The following is an 18,085-nucleotide window of genomic DNA, read 5'->3' as shown; positions in this document are numbered from 1 at the left end:
ATTCAATATAGGCAATTTTTGCATAACAATGCAAAACACTTCCATAATAGTCATGTTGCAAATGACTGAACACATTTCCCTCTGTCCTATCCTGCCCTTCATTTATTCCATTCTCTTCCTTGACCTGTACTCCCACAATAGTGTTTATTTCTGATTACCCCTTTCTCCAATTTGCTGTCTCTTCTTTTATCTTCCTTCTCCTATCCCCTTCCCCCTTGCCTTCCTGCAAGGTAAAATAGATTTCCAATTGACTGTGTGCTATTCCCTCCTTAAGCTAAATCCCATGAGAGTAAGGCTCAATTATTTCCTTTCATCTCCCTCCTTTTCCCCTCCACTGTAAAAGCTCTTTCTTCCCTCTTTTATGTGAGATGATTTGCTACATTCTTCCTCTCCCTTTCTTGTACTCCTAGTAGATTCCATTCCACAGTAAATTTTATTTTTTTATTCTCCCTTCATATTCAGCTCACCCTGTGCCCTCTATGTACATATATATGTATATACACATACACACATGTACATATACATGTCTACACATATATAATATATACATGCATATCCATACATACCTACATGTATATATTCCCTCTAACTACCCTAATACTGAAAAAGGTCTCATGAGTTACAAGTAACATCTTTCCTTGTAGGAATGTAAACAGTTCAACTTTAATGAGTTCTTTAAGGCTTCTCTTTCCTGTTTACCTTTTCATGTTTCTCTTGATTCTTGTATTTGAAAGTCAAATTTTCTATTCAGCTCTGGTCTTTTCAACAAGAATGCTTGGAAGTTCTCTATTTCATTGAAATTCCATTTATTCCCCTGAAGTATTATACTCAGTTTTGTTGGGTAGGTGACTCTTAGTTTTAATCCTATCTCCTTTGACCTCTGGAATATCATATTCCAAGACCTTCAGTCTCTTAGTGTAGAAGATACTAAATCCTGTGTTATCCTGATTGTACTGCCACAATAGTTGAATTGTTTCTTTCTTGCTGCTTGCAATATTTTCTCCTTAAAACGAGAACTCTGGAACTTGGCTACACTATTCCTATGATTTTCCTTTGGGGATCTCTTTCAGGAGGTGATAGGTGAATTCTTTCCATTTCTATTTTACCTTCTGGTTCTAGAATATCAGGGCAGTTTTCCTTGATAATTTCTTTGAAGATGATGTCTAGGCTCTTGTTTTGATCATGGTTTTCAGGTAGACCAATAATTTTAAAATTATCTCTCCTGGATCTATTTTCTAGGTCAGTGGTTTTTCCAATGAGATATTTCACATTATCTTCCATTTTGTCATTCTTTTGGTTTTGTTTTGTGATTTCTTGGTTTCTCATAAAGTCATTAACCTCCATCTGTTGCATTCTAATTTTTAAAGAACTATTTTCTTCAGTGAGCTTTTGAACCTCCTTTTCCATTTGGTCAATTCTACTTTTCAAAGCATTCTTCTTCTCATTGGCTTTTTGGACCTCTTTTGTCATTTGGGTTAGTCTATCTTTAAAGGTGTTATTTTCTTCAGCATTTTTTTGAGTCTCCTTTGGCAACCTGTTGACTTGCTTTTCATGATTTTCTTGCATCTCTCTCATTTCTCTTCCCAATTTCCCCTCCACCTCGCTTACCTGATTTTCAAAATCCTTTCTGAGCTCTTCCATGGCCTGAGACCACTGCATATTTTTTCTCATTCTGCATATTCTCATTAGAATATCACAAGTAACCTGTCATGACTTACATTTACAGAGTACCATAAGGTTAAAAAGTACTTTCTTCACATTAACTGAGTAATATAGCCAATGGAAACATTACTATTTGACCGATAAGGAAAGTGAGACTCAGGTTAAATTATTCTGCCAGCGTGTGGCAAAACAAGGATTCAACCTTAGGTATTCTGACTCCAACAACAATGCTTTCTACTAATCCACAGTTGTGACTGTGCTAAGAATACAATATTCACACTCAACATGTTTTAATAGGACTGACTTCATGTTTATTTAGAATAAAAGTATTTGGTTAAATAGTTCAAATAATTGAACTCTTCATAGTAATATATTAAAAATGCCAGGAGCTAATACAAAAAGTGATGGCTGCCATACCACAAACCTAAGAACTGTCCAGACTTGGAGAACCACAATATCATCTAGCTGTTAAGAATATCTTTAATTCTCAATGTGACACACAAATTTTACAAGTGGGTTTTCTCTCATTCCCATCTGTAGTGTGAACATTGGTTTGCCACATAATCATTCATTTGGAGCAGCCTTTGCTGACAAATACTGGAAGTGAAATGGGTAGGGTAAACTTTTAAAGTTCATTTAAAACCTCCTATAACCCACAAAAGCTCTCAAACTATTATGGAAAATGTCCCTAATCAAAAGTAGGAGAAGTGAAAGGTCCTTTTCTCTACTTAACTGATTGTCCTGCATCTCTGACTCATGAGACCAGGTAGTATTGTTATAGTCAATGCCCTCACATGCCCATATGTCAAAGGAGACCGAATTTCTACAACCTGTCTGGAAGAGTGTTCACTGGGAATTAGGAGAACTGGATTCTAGTTCCTAGTCTAACATCAACTCTGGGCCTCATTCGTACTCTGTAGAAGGAAGAGGTTCCACAAGGTGGTCTCCAATGTTCCTTTCAGCCCTAACTACAAGTCAACCTATGCCATTTGAACTCCATTTAACTCACCTCAGCTTAGCCTCCATTTCAATAAGAGTTGAATGGGTCTTCCTCTGGCTTTGGGCAAAGAGATTCCTCTATATGGGGTTTTAGTTTCCTCTTCTATAACATCAATGAGGTGGAACAAATGATCTTTAAGGTACGTTTCATGATATTATGTCCCTGACATGTTATTCTAAAGGGTAAAAGGAAAAGGGGAAATATGGAGTTGACTTGAACCTTTAAGGCTCTTACTGAAAAGCACTTATTTGCTATAAGGGTTACTACACCATTACAGTAATCAGATTTCTTGAAGAAGATAACCTTTCTTATTGTAGAAATAACCTTAAGACCTTGCTATCATGAATAATTAGTTTTCAGAGGAAGTGATCAAATGGTCTGACTGGGGTAGGGGGGAAGGTATATACCCTCCCAATAGTACCCTGGGATCTTTCACTGTCTCTCCCCTATAGAATACTGTCCATCATCACATCTGAAGGTGTCTTCCTAAGATGTTTACTCAGGTTTATTTGCTCCAGATGCAGAAACTTGTAGTTATACTTTTACTTACTTACACACACACACACACACAAACACACACACACACACACACACACACACACACACACACACACACACACTGCTAATTTTAAAATCAGTATTTATATGGTCAACAATTATTCATTACTTCACACCCCCAAATTCAAATAACTGGTATGTTAATCATAAATTAAGTCTACTAACTTTTCCCTCCACTTAGAGAGATAAAGTTGGGTTTGGTTTTTTTTTTTGCCTCAACCCTAAATATTTACTCAAAGTAAGGTAACTATACCTAATTCCGTCTCCAAAAATAAATGATACTTTTCAACAAAAATGTTGTGCAAATTATTTTCTGTCATTTCATGCTTTGTTTTCAGGGGATGACAAATTTTCCTTCCAACTCAGCTCTTGTTGAATATGGATTTTTATATGTGGATGTTCATTAATGACTATTTAAGAAAAACTGCCTGGATAAAAATAAGTACAACATATCAGAAAAAGTTCTGAACAGTGGGGAAAAAACCTTGGTAAGCTCATCCCCCAGCTACATACCTCATCTGATTAATAATAATCAGAAGGTCTCTGAACAAATTTGTTTGCTGTTACATCTTTCAAAGGATCTTGATTTTAATATATTCATTGGAAAACTGACTGAGGAATTGCTAACCAAAGTGTAGTACATGAATGTAAAGGATTTGGAGAAATGAATGAAGATATATAAACTGATGCAAAGAGAAGTAGTAAAATCAGGAAAGTATAAACAATGACAATAATACTGTAAAAAGAATAATTAAATGAAATACAATAGTATTTAATTACAATGACCAAGAGTGGTTTCAGAGAAACACTGAGAAAATGCTCCTCTTTTATGTAAAAGGTAAGGGATTATATGTGTGAAGACCACATACACCATCAGATAACAGTCTAAGTATACAATGGTTTTTCTGAACTTTTTTTTCCTTTTCAACATTTTTTATAGGGGAAGATTTGCTGGGTAGGGAATGAGGGAGGGATACATTCAGAAATGAAAAAGATATAAAAACAAAAAAAGGCATGAGAGATAACTTGATGGAGGAAAGTAATCAAATTTTTGTCCTACCTAAATACTTCTTTGTAGTTAAACAAAATATAGTGAAATCTTCTATTCTCTCTATCTGTCCACCAACTGTTTGTTAAGAGTAAGGTGACAAATAAAACTTGTGAAGTCATCAAAACACAGAGACCATAAATACTAAAGAAACTATGGCATTACATGTAACTTACCTTCTGGGTATAGTTATTATGGAAGAGAACAGCCTTCTTGGTCTTGCTGACCCTTCTTGTGTCTAAATGTACCTGGGAAGAAGTTAAAATTTTCCATCAAATTCTGTTCTGCAAAGTGAAAATATTACAACTTTCATATGTATACGTTTCAAGTTCAAGTTCAAGAAGTTATTTATCTCTTCTTGAATACTTTGCCTGCAATTCCATATGCTATTCCACCAAAGTAGTGCTCCCTTTCTTGTCACCACATGATCCAAAGAGTAAGAATTCAGCCATGGGATGGTTGATGAAAAATACACAATTCAAAATATCTTTAAAATTCAAGACTAATATTTATTTAGAAGATAAAGAGTAAAGAAATGTACATTCTTTTAGCATCTCCTCTCCCCTCCATAAACCACATCCAAATACAGTAGCATGGTATGATAGCATGAGCAATAAACTTTTAATCAATAAACCTAAATTTAAATTTGGGCTCATATACTTAACATGTAACAACTAGCAAATCACAAACTTGGAGGTTTGGTTTCCTTATCTGTACAATGGGGATTATAATATTTGTATGACCTAGCTCACAAGACAGTTGAAAAGAAAAGGCTTCAAAAACATGGTAAAAGGAAATACACTGCGTGAACTACTTGACATTAACGTAAAGTGATTTCCTAGAAACCTTCCACTTTTAGAAATTGCTTCATAATTTCTTTTGGATAATTTTTATAAATCTAAAATGGTAAGACAGAAACTTTAAAATCAGATTCTGAACCAAAATTTACTCTGTTAAATGTAAAGAATCACCTTGTTTTCTTCCTAAGTTACATTACAGAAAATAATGGATAAGAATAATGCTCATCTGCCACCTGACATATTTCCTCAAAATTCAGAATCTCAGAGCTGAATGGATTTTAGAAACCATTTTAGTCTAGAGGTCCAACGAACCTATGGCCTTAAGGCCACATGTGGCCTTCTAGGTCTTCGGGTGCAACCTTTTGAGTCTAAGTTTTACAGAAGAAATTTGCTTGTTAAGGGGATTTGTTCTGTGAAGTCTGAATTCAGTCAAAGGGCTGCACGTGAGGATCTAGCAGACCACAGGTTCCTCACTGCTGGTCTAAACCATACCTAAAAAAAAGTCCCCTTTACAACAAATAATCTTTGCATGAAGACCTCTGGAAAGGCGGCACGACTACTTCCTAAATCAATTCAATCTCTACTTTATGACTGTTCTAATTGGTAGGGAAGTTTTTCCTTACAGCAACCCTAAATTATTTTTCCTTCTACTGCGACTGCTAGTTCTGGCCAATGGGGTCAAACAAAACAAAACTAATCCATCTACTACCCTGCATTCCTTCACCCATTTGAAGACAACTATCATGTTTGCTCTCATTTCTTCTCTTATCCAGGCTAAGCAACCTTGAGTTGCTTCAAGTAATCTTCACCTGGAATACTCTTAGGGTCCTTCACTAACCTGGCTGCTCTCTGTCACTGACTAACCTGCCACTGTTATTCCTAAAACATGGTGCCTAGAACTAAAGAGAATACTACAGACATGGTCTGATCAGGGAAAAAGTATAGATAAAACTATAAACTCCGTAAGTCAGAGCTTATAGCCCACTAAAAACCCTAGATCTTTTACTGACAAAGCACTGTCTGGCCATATCTCCCTTCTCATATGGTTGTGAAATTAAATTATACATCAGAGAAGTCCAGTGTTCTAGCTTATGAAGACCTTTGGAGATTCATCAATATAAGAGTTACTTCTAGCATATGAAGTCCAGGGGTGAAAGAGGTTTTGGGGGCATTATAAAGAAAGTCCAGGAGAGTCTGAAGGGTAGCCTGGAAAGGGATGAAGACATGGCTGGCCTGGTGTGTCCATGTACTTTTAAAAATGTCATGGATCCCTTTGTCAGTCTGTGAAGTCTATGGATTACTTCTCAGAATCGTATTTTGAAATTTGTAAATTAAAGCACATAGGATTATAAAGGAAACGATTATAATGAAATGCATTTGTTAAAATATTGTTTAAAAACCATGTTCATGGACCTCAGATTACGAATGCATGAATCAGATGATCTTTAATCTACCTTCCAACCAGAAATCATTTCCTAAACATGAGCACACCAATGCTACAGTAAAAAAAATTAATGGTATAAATGAAACTAATATGATAGGAAAACAAGAAGATAACACAAAAATAAGAGGAAAGAAAATTTTAAAAGGCAAATAAAATAAAAATTCACTTCAGGTTATACTCTTGTTATTGCCATATTTTATATACAGTCATGAAAATATGAAATGTAAAGTAATGAAAATATGAAACATAAAAAAAGTTCAATAATTAGAAATCTATTACTTTTGTCATTTCTATCACTACTTACATAAATAATGAACCAAAGGAAAAATATATTTCAAATGCCTATAGATTCCTCTAAAAATTTATGTGAATGATAAAAACCACTAACTTAGCATTCTAAAACTGCCTCCCTTGGACCATTCGCAAACCAAAAATCCATCAGGGTAAAATCTATTGAGTGACAAAAACAAACAAACAAAAAAGCAAAGATTATTTAATTAAACCCACCAGTTCTTAAGGAAATGTGAAATACAGAATTGGTGTTCCATACAGCCTAGATAATTTTTATAACTATTCATAACAAAAGAAAAAACTGAATTCCTATCAACAATTGACATAAAAATACCAGAGCCTTTTGATTAGTAAGTAGTAAAATTTCGTGAAAGTATGATGTCCGTGCTACCCAATGACTTTTGTTTGGGTTCTAAGAGATTTCCTTTTGTAAAAATAGTTCTCAAAATCTGAAAGTACACGGAGAAATCATATCAACAAAGAAAGTAAGTAGGTTAGTTTCCTCTCAATAATGTTATCAAAATGTTGGTAGAAGACTTTTTGCTTTAGGTAATCTGAAATAAAAAACTAAACATTCACCAGTGTTTACTATTATTCTGAAAACAGGAAAAAACTACAATACTAGAAATAGAATATCAACAGAATAGTAAATAGAATAGTCAAGTAATTATAATAGTGACACTAATGCTAATATTAATAAGTGCCTAACATAAGTATAAATATAATAAGTATCAAATAAGATTGGATATAAATAACAGGATCTATGTTTAGCTGTAAAAAGATATTAATTACTAACCCATATTTTTCTCTCTAGCTCCTGTCTTTCCTGCGCCTTCACTAGTTAGCCAAGGTCAAACAGCCCTGATTGTCTTTTGAACTAGTTGACCACCCTCTTCTCCTATATACTTTTTTCTGATCATTTTATGTATTTCTGTTCCCTCTTGGTTCTTTTATGTCTGAGTACTCCTTCTGTATCCTTTGATAGATCATTATCCATATCCCACCCATTAACTGGAGTATATGCAAAGCTCAGTCTTATTCTCTTTCACTATACACATTCTCTTGTTGACCTCTTCAGATTCCAAGGCTTCAATGATCACAAGTCCAGTCTTAGTTTCTCTCCTGAACTCCAATCCCTCATTAATAACTGCTTATTGGACATTTTAAACTATATATCCAGAAGGCATCTCAAACTCAAAAACACTCAAAACAGAACCCATTATCCTTCCCCATCCTCTTCCAAGCTTTAGTATTTCTGTCAAGAATACCACAATCTTTATATAGTCATACATGTTCAAAGTCTTAAATCATCCTCATTCCCACTCACTCCAATTGCAAATCTTAGTGATTTCCACCTGTGTGCCATCTCTTTCACCTCTTCCCTGCTCTCTACTCATATGGACATTAAGTTAGTTCAGGCCTATTGGACTACTATAATAGCCTACTAACTCATGCTTAGATTATAACAATAGCTTAATGGTGGAACTGCCTGGCTCAAGTCTTTCCCCACTGCAATTCATCCTCTGTTCAGCCACAATGTGATTTTCCTAAAGCACAGGAAGGTAGGTAGACCCTCTCTCTTCTCCATTCCTACCATGTAACCCCCCCTCCCAATAAATTCCCCATAAATAAACTGATTCCAGGATCAAATGCAAATTCCATTTGGTATTCAAAGTCCTTAATAACCTCCTAATTCCAAACCTCCCTAACTTTTCTGCCACATAGGCTTTCATCCAGGAAAACTGTTCTCCTTGCCATTCCTTGAACAAGACATTCTATCTCTTGGTTTTTTTTGATGGCTATCTTCCAAGAATGGAATTCTTTCCCTTCTCTTTTCTCAACTGCTCTTAATTCCAATGTCTTCTCTGTCTTATTTCTTTATTTATCCTGTACATATCTGCTGCTTGTTGTCTTCTCTGTTCAACTGGGAGCTCCTTGAGAGCAAAGGCTGTCTTGACTCCTTCTGCATTGCTAGCACTTGGTAGGGTGCCTGATACTGTGCTTAATAATGTCTGACTGACTTCTCCCTCCCTCAAATATATCCCTTCTCCAATCCATTCTCCATGACTGCCAAAATGATAGTCCTTGAAGGCCAATTCTGGGCTTGTCACACTTTGCTCAAGAAGTTCCAGTATCCCCCATTTCCCCTAGGATTACAAACAAATTCCTTATTCGGTAATTAAATTCCTTCTTTCGATTCTGTTCCACCTTTCCAGACTTATTACCCAATAACTTGACTTCACACACTGTTAACTGACTATACTGATGGCCCTCATACAAGACATGCTACCTCTCATCTTGGTGCTGATAGGCCCCACCCCATCCCCCAGGTCCAGAATGATTCCTTCCTCAACTCTGCCTCTTAGAATCATTGACTTTATTCATAGTTCATTCAGTTCCTTAAGTAGCCTGGTCCTAGAAAAAAAAAGATGTGCAGTCCATCAACTGACCCTTCTGTAAGGCCTCTTATCAGCAGAAGGCAGAAGAGCTTGTATTCTTGAATGAAAGGTGGAGAGGGGGGAAGAGCCAAGATGGCAGAGTAGAAGGATGGACCTGCTCTAGCTCTCCCCACCATAGCCCATAAAATACCTGCAAAAAATGACTCTAAACAAATTCTAGAGTGACAGAAGCCACAAAATGACAGTGAAAGAGATTTCCAGCCCAAAACAGCCTGAAAGGCCAACAGGAAAGGTCTATTGAACCATGCTCAAGGCAGAGCACAGCCCAGCCTTGACTGAGCTGCACTGGTGTGGAATCACAGGTAGCAGCTGTAGTTCCAAGATTTCTCAACCCACAAATGCCAAAGACTGTTCCAAAGGTCAGTGAGAAAGTGCTTTCTCCTGGGTGAGAAGGGAATTTGATATGGCCCCAGTCCTAGGATGGCACTGGTCCCTGCTGCATCCATTTTAGGAGCCCTCAGCCTAAAGACCCTGGGGCAATCAAGCAGCTGATCTGGGTCTCAGCCCTAAGTGGTGGTCCTGGGGTGAGGAGGAGCATTGGCCTGGTGGAGCTGTTGGAGGCTCCAGAGAGGGAATTCTACTCACATACCCCAGGCAGAAAAGCCTATGGTTGCTCCCAGATCACAGCGCAGGCCAAGAGAAGAGTAAACTCCTCTCCCTTGATTGTGCCACCTTGGAGGAACTAAGAACTTACAGGTCCCTAGAGTATACCCTCCACTTGACAAAGGATTCAAAAGTCAAGTAACTGACTGGGAAAATGCACCAAAAAGGGAAAAAAAATAAGACCATAGAAGGTTACTTTCTTGGCGAACAAGTATTTTCTTCCATCCTTTCAGATGAGGAAGAACAAAGCATACCATCAGAGGAAGACATCAAAGTCAAGGCTTCTGCATCCAAAACCTCCAAAGTAAATACACAATGGTCTCAGGACATGGAAGAGCTCAAAAAGGATTCTAAAAATCAAGTAAGAGAAGTGGAGGAAAAATTGGGAAGAGAAATTACAGTGATGCAAGAAAACCACGAAAACTTGCTAAAGGAGACCCCAAAAAATGTTAAAGAAAATAACGTATTTAAAAATAGACAAACCCAAATGACAAAAGAGGTCCAAAAAGCCAATGAGGAGAAGAATGCTTTAAAAAGCAGAATTAGCCAAATGAAAAAGGAGTTTCAAAAGCTCACTGAAGAAAATAGTTCTTTCGAAAAAAGGGCCTAGGCATCATCTTTCTGAAATTATCAAGGAAAACTGCCCTGATATTCTAGAACCAGAGGGTAAAATAAATATTGAAGGAATCCACTGATTGCCTCTTGAAAGAGATCGAAAGAGAAAATCTCCTAGGAATATTGCAGCCAAATTCCAGAGTTCCCAGGTCAAGGAGAAAATGTTGCAAGCAGCCAGAAAGAAACAATTTCAGTATTGTGGAAATACAATCAGGATAACATAGGATCTAGTAGCTTCTACATTCAGGGATCAAACAGCTTGAAAGATGATATTCCAGAAGTCAAAGGAACTGGGATTAAAACCAAGAATCACCTACCCAGCAAAACTGAGTACAGTACATCAGACGAAAATATGGTCATTCAATGAAATAGAGGACTTTCAAGCATTCTGGATGAAAAGACCAGAGTTGAACAGAAAATCTGACTTTCAAACACAAGAATCAAGAGAAGCGTGAAAAGATAAACAGCAAAGAGAAATCATAAAGGACTTACTAAAGTTGAACTGTTTACATCCCTACATGGAAAGATAATATTTGTAACTCTTGAAACTTTTCTCAGTATTTAGGCAGCTGGAGGGATTATGTATCTATACATACACACACACACACGCACACACACACACACACACAGATAGAGAGAGAGGGCACAGGGTGAGTTGAATAGGAAGGGATGATATCTAAAAAAATAAAATTAAGTGGTGAGAGAGTATATATTGGGAGGAGAAAGAGAGAAATGGAATAGGGCAGATTATCTCTCATAAAAGAGGCAAGAAAAAGTTTTTTCAATGGAGGGGAAAAGGTGGGAGGTGAGAGGGAAAAAGTGAAGCTTACTCTCAATCACATCTGACTTAAGGAGGCAATAACATACTCACTCAATGTGGTATGAAAATATATCTTACACTACAAGAAAGTAAGGGAGAAGGGAATAAGTGGGGTGTGGGAAGGATATTAGAAGTGAGGGCAAATGGGAGAAGGAAATAATTAGAAGTAAACACTTTTGGGGAGAGACAAGGTCAAAAGAGAATAGAATAAATGGGGGGCAGGACAGGATGAGGGAAATATAGTTAGTCTTTCACAACATGACTATTATGGAAGTCTTTTGCATAACTACATATGTATAGCCTACACTGAATAGCTTGACTTCTCAGTGGGGTTGGGTGGGGAGGGAGGAAGGGAGAGAAGTTGGAACTCAAAGTTTTATGAATGAATGTTGAGAACTGTTTTTGCATGCAACTGGGAAATAAGAAATATCAGTAATGGGGTATGGAAATCTATCTTGCCCTACGAGAAAAGAGACAAGAGGGGATAAGGGAAGGGTGAGGTGTGATGGAAGGGAGGGCAGACTGGGGAAGGGGCAATCAAAATGCATGGTGTCTTGGGGTAGGGGTAGGGGAGAAATGGGGAGAAAATTTGGAACTCAAAATCTTGTGGAAATGAATGTTGAAAATTAAAAATAAACAAATTTGAAGAGAAGACCCCTCCCTCCCCCCAAAAAACCAGAACCCAGTGTCACTTCAGGGTCATGAGAAATCAGAATATAATTATAATATATGATAACACATCCTACAGGAGGCCTGTCCTCTTGTCTCTAACTGAAAGCACTTTCCTCCAAAATTATTTTATATTTATTTTGTATATACTTATATGTGCACGTTATTTCCCCCAAAAGAATGTGAACTTTTCACATGTAAGGACTGCTTCTTTTGTGTCTTTGTATTTCCAGAATCTAGCGGATAACCCAGCTAACAGAAGGTAGTTATTTATCAAAATTCCCTCTACCAATGAAAATCAGGAAATACTCTATTACTTATGCTCTTAGAGAATTATCTTGGTACCAAAAGATTAAGAGAATTCTCTAGGGTAACACAACTAGTATACTTCAGAGTTGGGAGTTGAATCATGGTTATCCTGACTCCTGAGGACTTCGTTTGCATATCTTGGGCAAAGTTCAAATGGAAGATGAAATCTCTACAAGACAGTGAGGATGAACAGGTACTCCCATTTGAAGAAATGCTAGTTACATCAAGCCCTGTTAACATTTCAGGGCCTCCTCACTGAGAAATACAAAAGAGAATGGGTGAACTCACACTCACACACACACACACACACACACACACACACACACACACAGAACGAATACTGACATTATAAGAAACAGTTGAATGGGCAGTTCACTGAGTTATTTCAACAACAGGAAAGGGGAGAGTGCGTCAGGAAGACAGGTACTGCAAATGGACAAACTGAATTAATATGACTTAGACCATACATGTGTGGTAGCTCATGTTTGAGACAGGAATGAAATGAAAAACGCTCATAGGATATATTCAACTAGTTAACAAAAGGAAGTATACTTTGCCAGAACACAGAAAAAACAATCAACAAGAATACAAAATTTGTATCAGGTAGATATGTGGCCCTTTCTCCTCCCCATTCAAAATCATGACTTAGTCCTTTATTCCACATAGGCAGCCTCTTTTATTACCTTAGGTGATCAGGAGACTGCCAGGAAGCCACATGAGCTTCAATGTCTTTTCTGGGGGGAAAAACTAGCTTAACCTACGTGGGGGAGCTAGGAGTGATAATGAATGGACAAAGGACAGACCATGGTAGATACTGACCCTATCACAGACTGCTTTTGGAAAACTACACATTGCTTTTGATGAGTTGCTACCTGCTCAAAAAGCTGTTTCAAAAGAAAATCAATATTCTGCCAGATACTATATGACTGAAAATCTTGGAACACCATCATGTAAGAAGAATCAAAATTACAGGTGACTCAAAGTACAACTGGAAAGATAAAGATTGTGTCTAAGTGTGCTACAGCATAATATGAATAGGAATTTCTACTTGCAAAGAAATGCAAAAGGCAACATTAAGAACACGCATGACTATAAAAAAGTATAGCAAGAGCAACAAACAACACGTCCCAAGTGTTGCATCGCTATTCACGAAACATTTGAAGGACGTTCATTGTGCTGGGTAGATCTTCTTTCAAGGATTTATTTTTTTAAAATGAACAAGAATCACACAGGATGAGATGGCATGGATAGATCTGTAAGTTGTATCAATGAAGGATATGCCCCACCATCAATGAAATCAGACTTATCCAAGTATATTTCAAGGATCTGTTTATTTCACTGTATAAGTACTCCCTCCTCTGATGTAGAGAACATTCCTCTGAGTCTGTAAACAGTACTATATCCTAAAAATTCAAAATGATTAATAATATGGCAAAGAGTCCCTCTGTCCTTAAGTAGCATGGTCCTAGAAAAAAAAAAAAAAGATGTGCAATCCATCAACCAACCTTTCTGTAAAGCCTCGTCAGCAAAAGCTAGAAGAGCTTGCATTCTTGGAGGCAAAAGCTTTCAAGAACCCACAGTCACTTCAAGGTCATGAGACATCAGAATATAACAGTAATATATGAATAAAAAAATGTTCAAATACTCAAGTAAGATGCTGGCCTCATGACTAAGGTTAAATTCTGAATGTCCCAGGAAAAATTTTAGACACTTCCTCCTCAACCATGTTAAATTACAAAACAAAGCTATAAGTTTTCTTCCTTCTTAGGGCCTTAATTTTGAGATTCACTCAAAATTAGTGTACCACTAGACTGATATGCTTATTTTAGAGGCACTGATGCTTAAAAAAAAATGTTAATTTGTTCCTCCATTTATGATAGCATTGGGAAACTCAGGTTTTTAAGAAACCATGTTTTATAAAAGTCACTTTATAAAATCTTTATTTGACTGATAAAGTCTCACTTTAAGCAGGTAGTCAAATGAATTTAGACATAAAAAAATGGAAGATTCCTGAACTTGATTTTAAGATATAAAATAACTACATAATATTTAGTACAAAAATGCTCAATCCTAGTTGAAGAGATGGAGAACAGAGGTTTACCTGTATGAGAGTATGCAGCCAAAATGACAATAAAGTTTCATCCACAAACTGAAATATTTTATCAGCTATATAGGTCTGATTCACATTTGTGAGAAAAGCTTTAACTTCTCTCAAAAGAACATACTGAAATGAAGGTCAAAGCTTCACAATGCAAACATGGACAGATATTAACCAGTTTAGTTTGCCAGTGAGGTGACATCCTGAATGGATATCTCCGGTGTTTCTTCTATGTCAAGTCACTCAGCACCGTGCTAAGTGCTAGGGACAAAAACAAGGCAAAAACATAAACAGGATCTGGCAGCAGCATGCCTCTGCCCAAATATATACACAATATATAGATACACACACAAAATAATTGGAGACATCCAGAAATAGGAAACTAAGAACAGAGAAGGCTAGGAAAGACTTGTTACAGAAAGTAGAGCATTAGCTGAGACTTGACTGAAGGAAGTCAGGAAAACTGGGAGGCAGAAATGGGGAGGGAAAGAATTCCAGGAATGAAGGACAGGTAGTGGAAAATATCTGTAATTGGAAGATGGGAGTGTCATGTGTGAGGATAGCAAAAAAGCCAGCGTCCTTGGATTGGCAGAGTACCAGGGGCACAGGGAGGTGGGGCAGGAGGTGGGAGGATTGGGGGGGGAAGAACCTGACACACAGCTATCACTTTAATGTCTTCCTCAATACAAGCCTGGAGTTAGACTCTTGCCCTTAAAAGTAACAGGTCTTGGTTTCCTCAAAAGCTGTGGTAAGGATAGAGGACAGGTTTCAGTGATTTCAGTCATAAAGGGAATTTCCTGGGTGAGTAAATTCCCTATACTACTTAATTTCTCAGTGTTCTAGTCTTCCTTCTAGTCTTCAGGTCTTGCTCTCCTAACTGGTGACTAACTGAGGTCCATCATTTCACTACGGGTCTCAGCAAAAAATTCATTTTGCTCCCATCTTGACTCAATCTCCAGACTTCTCCAGTTCCTACCCCTTGGCACCTTGTTACCAACCAGTTATACTTCCCTTCCCCTCTTTTCATTTCTCTTTTCTGTATAGTCCACCCCATTGAAATTTAACCTCCTTGAAGGAAGAGCTATCTTGTTTGTCTGTATTAGTATCCCAAGTGTAAGCAGTATCATACATAGTAAGCACGTAGTAAACACTTCATCTATCAATTTAAGTTGTGTAGTGACTAGAGTGTTGGATTTCAAGTCAGGAAAACCTGAGTTCAAGTCCTATTCCCTATCCCTGACCTTAGTAACTGTGTCATTCTGAGAAAGATGCTTCTGTGTTTCAGTTTTTACATCTATAAAATGGGAGAATAAAATGGGGGCCACACAAGCTTCCCAGGACTGTTGTGAGGACAACATGACATAAAATATGGGAAGTATTGGGAAACACTAAAGTACTACATAAATGTTGGCTATTACGTCTATGGACCCACCAGCACAAGGAGGCATCTTCTCTACAAGTTATACTCACAGCTCCCTGGACCACTGAGGGGTTAACTGACTTGCCCAGAGTCACAGAGAAAATATGTATTAAATTCAAGACTTTGGATTGCATTTTTCTGACTTAAAGGTTGGCTCTCTCTCCATTACACCATTGACAGCTTTTAATAAGAGATAGTTCAAATAAAAATCCTTCAGATTTAGCAATGAGGTCAATGGTGAAATTTAAGAGATCAATTTTAGTAACAATGGAGTTAGAGCGTAGATTGCAAAGAACTGAGAACTGAATGGGTAGTAAGTAAGTGGAATCAATTACTCTTTTCAAAAGTTTAGCCATAAAGGGAAATATCAACACAAAATTACAGTCAATTTAAGAATAGGAAAGACCTGATCATGTTTATAGGCAACAGACAAGGAACTAGTATACAGTCAATTCTCATCATTCATGGTAGTTACATTCTATGAAGTTGCTGTGACCACTGAATAAGCAAATTCATTGCTGCTAGCGGAAATGAGGGACTAGGTTGCTGTGAGCCTCTGGTTATAACATTTTCAACAAATGATAAATGCATCATCTTGTTTTATGCGTGTTTAAACGTACCTTATTTAATACAAACATTTCTTTCAAATAGTTATATACAGTATTTCTTTATAATAAAATAATTTCAATTACAGCATTTTTTTTGTAGCATACTCAACTGTACAATGATTGTACACTTTAAGTCTTTCAGTTATATGCATACAACAATACTCATAACACAGTAAATACAAAAGGAATTCCATTCTGATATTTTAGCTACTGTGGAAGGGACAATTCTTAATCTTAGGCTGACCTTCACTGCCATCATTTTCACTGCTGATTCCAATGCCTTTCTTTTTTATTTTTTTTTGGGGGGGGGGCTCTTGTTTAGGTCTTTTCTGGTGAGTTCTACTGCATTCTCCACCAAAAGTTCTTCCACATTTTCTTGCTTCATGTTGTTAAAGCTTTCCCCACTTATTTGCCATGAGATATGCATTGTTTTTGACATGTTCTTTTGGTTTTCTGTAACACCTTCAGAAACTCACAATTTGGCCAAATATTTTTCCAACCATAACTAACAGCCTGCTTAATACTGTCCCAAACTGTGCCAACATAATCAATAATGTTGTCTATAGTGATGATATCCAGTAGTCCATCAAGGTTGTTTCTCTATTGGCGTCAAGAGCATCCTTCTTGTAGTGTGCCTTGAAAGCCTTTACTATTCCCTGATCCAGGGGCTAGATGAGCACTGTCACATTTGGGGGCATGAAAAGAACCTTTATGTTGGGGCAGGAATTTTCAAGTTCCTTACAACAATGGACTGGGGCATTATCCAAAATGAATAAAACCTTGAAGGCAAGTATTTTGCAAGCCTCTGGGATGAAGTAATTATAGAACAATGCCAGAAAATATTGAGCATAATCTATGCTTTATTGTTCTGCCTCTAATGGACTGGCACAAAGTTCAGATTTTTAAGTGCTTATAGATTTGGAACTCTGTACACTATTAGGGGTTTGCACTAAAATTCACCCTGGGTACTGACACATAACAAAAAGGTTGCATGACCTTTGATTTAAAACCAGGGTCTGTGGAGACCATTTGCATGATATTGGTGCTTTGCCAATGCCTTTGTAAAACAAGCCAATTTCAGGAGAACCTGCTTTCTATATCACCCTTTGTGGGTATAACACTTAGCAGGTATTTTTCAAAACTGTTCCAGTTTCCTGGTCTGCAGAACCTGCTTCACCTTCACACTTTTCAAGCTGTATGACTTGTAAACCAGTCAGTACTTACTCAAAAGGGTTTCATTTTTCCTAACCCTGGGAAACATGACTAAATTTCTTTGGCTTTTGGCCTCACAACAAAGTTGACTGCTATGCTTTTTTTAAAAAATCAGTCATCATCTCATGAATCCACAAATTTAACCATTTTTCCATCTTTTCCACAGCTTCATCCTGTACTACATAGCACTTTCCAGAGTAGCCTCACATACAGATCAGTGAAATTCCTCTTCATTTTGCTGGATACATCATATTGTTGATTCACCAACACTGAGCTTATAGCTGACAGCACTATAACTCATGCCTAAACACTTATCTCATGTATTTTTTTCCATAAGGTATATCATAGCTTTCTTGGACTTTGGAACACTAGAAAGTACTTCAACACTATTCATGGTGAAATCACCAATAAAAACTACTAAAATGTAAAAAATGTGGTACTAAGTAGACCACAAAAGAGGATACTTTTT

General features: G+C 37.1%; 1 protein-coding gene across 11 annotated transcripts in view; it reads right to left on the bottom strand.

Moving 5' to 3' along the window:
- The window catches only part of PJA2 (praja ring finger ubiquitin ligase 2), a 132,300-nt gene that overhangs the window by 98,253 nt on the left and 15,962 nt on the right, over positions 1–18,085 (bottom strand). For 9 of the 11 annotated variants that reach the window (XM_072597249.1, XM_072597259.1, XM_072597253.1 and 6 more), the window contains one exon: positions 4,445–4,516. The exons of the other annotated variants lie outside the window; for them this stretch is intronic. The gene's annotated coding sequence lies outside the window, so the exon portion shown is untranslated. The remainder of the gene's footprint in view (positions 1–4,444; positions 4,517–18,085) is intronic. 11 annotated transcript variants of the gene reach the window in all.

This window comes from Notamacropus eugenii, chromosome 3, assembly GCF_028372415.1.
Source record: "Notamacropus eugenii isolate mMacEug1 chromosome 3, mMacEug1.pri_v2, whole genome shotgun sequence".
NCBI lineage: Eukaryota > Metazoa > Chordata > Mammalia > Diprotodontia > Macropodidae > Notamacropus > Notamacropus eugenii.
Note: the sequence above shows the minus strand (reverse complement) of the source record. Positions and strands in the feature narration are given on the sequence as shown.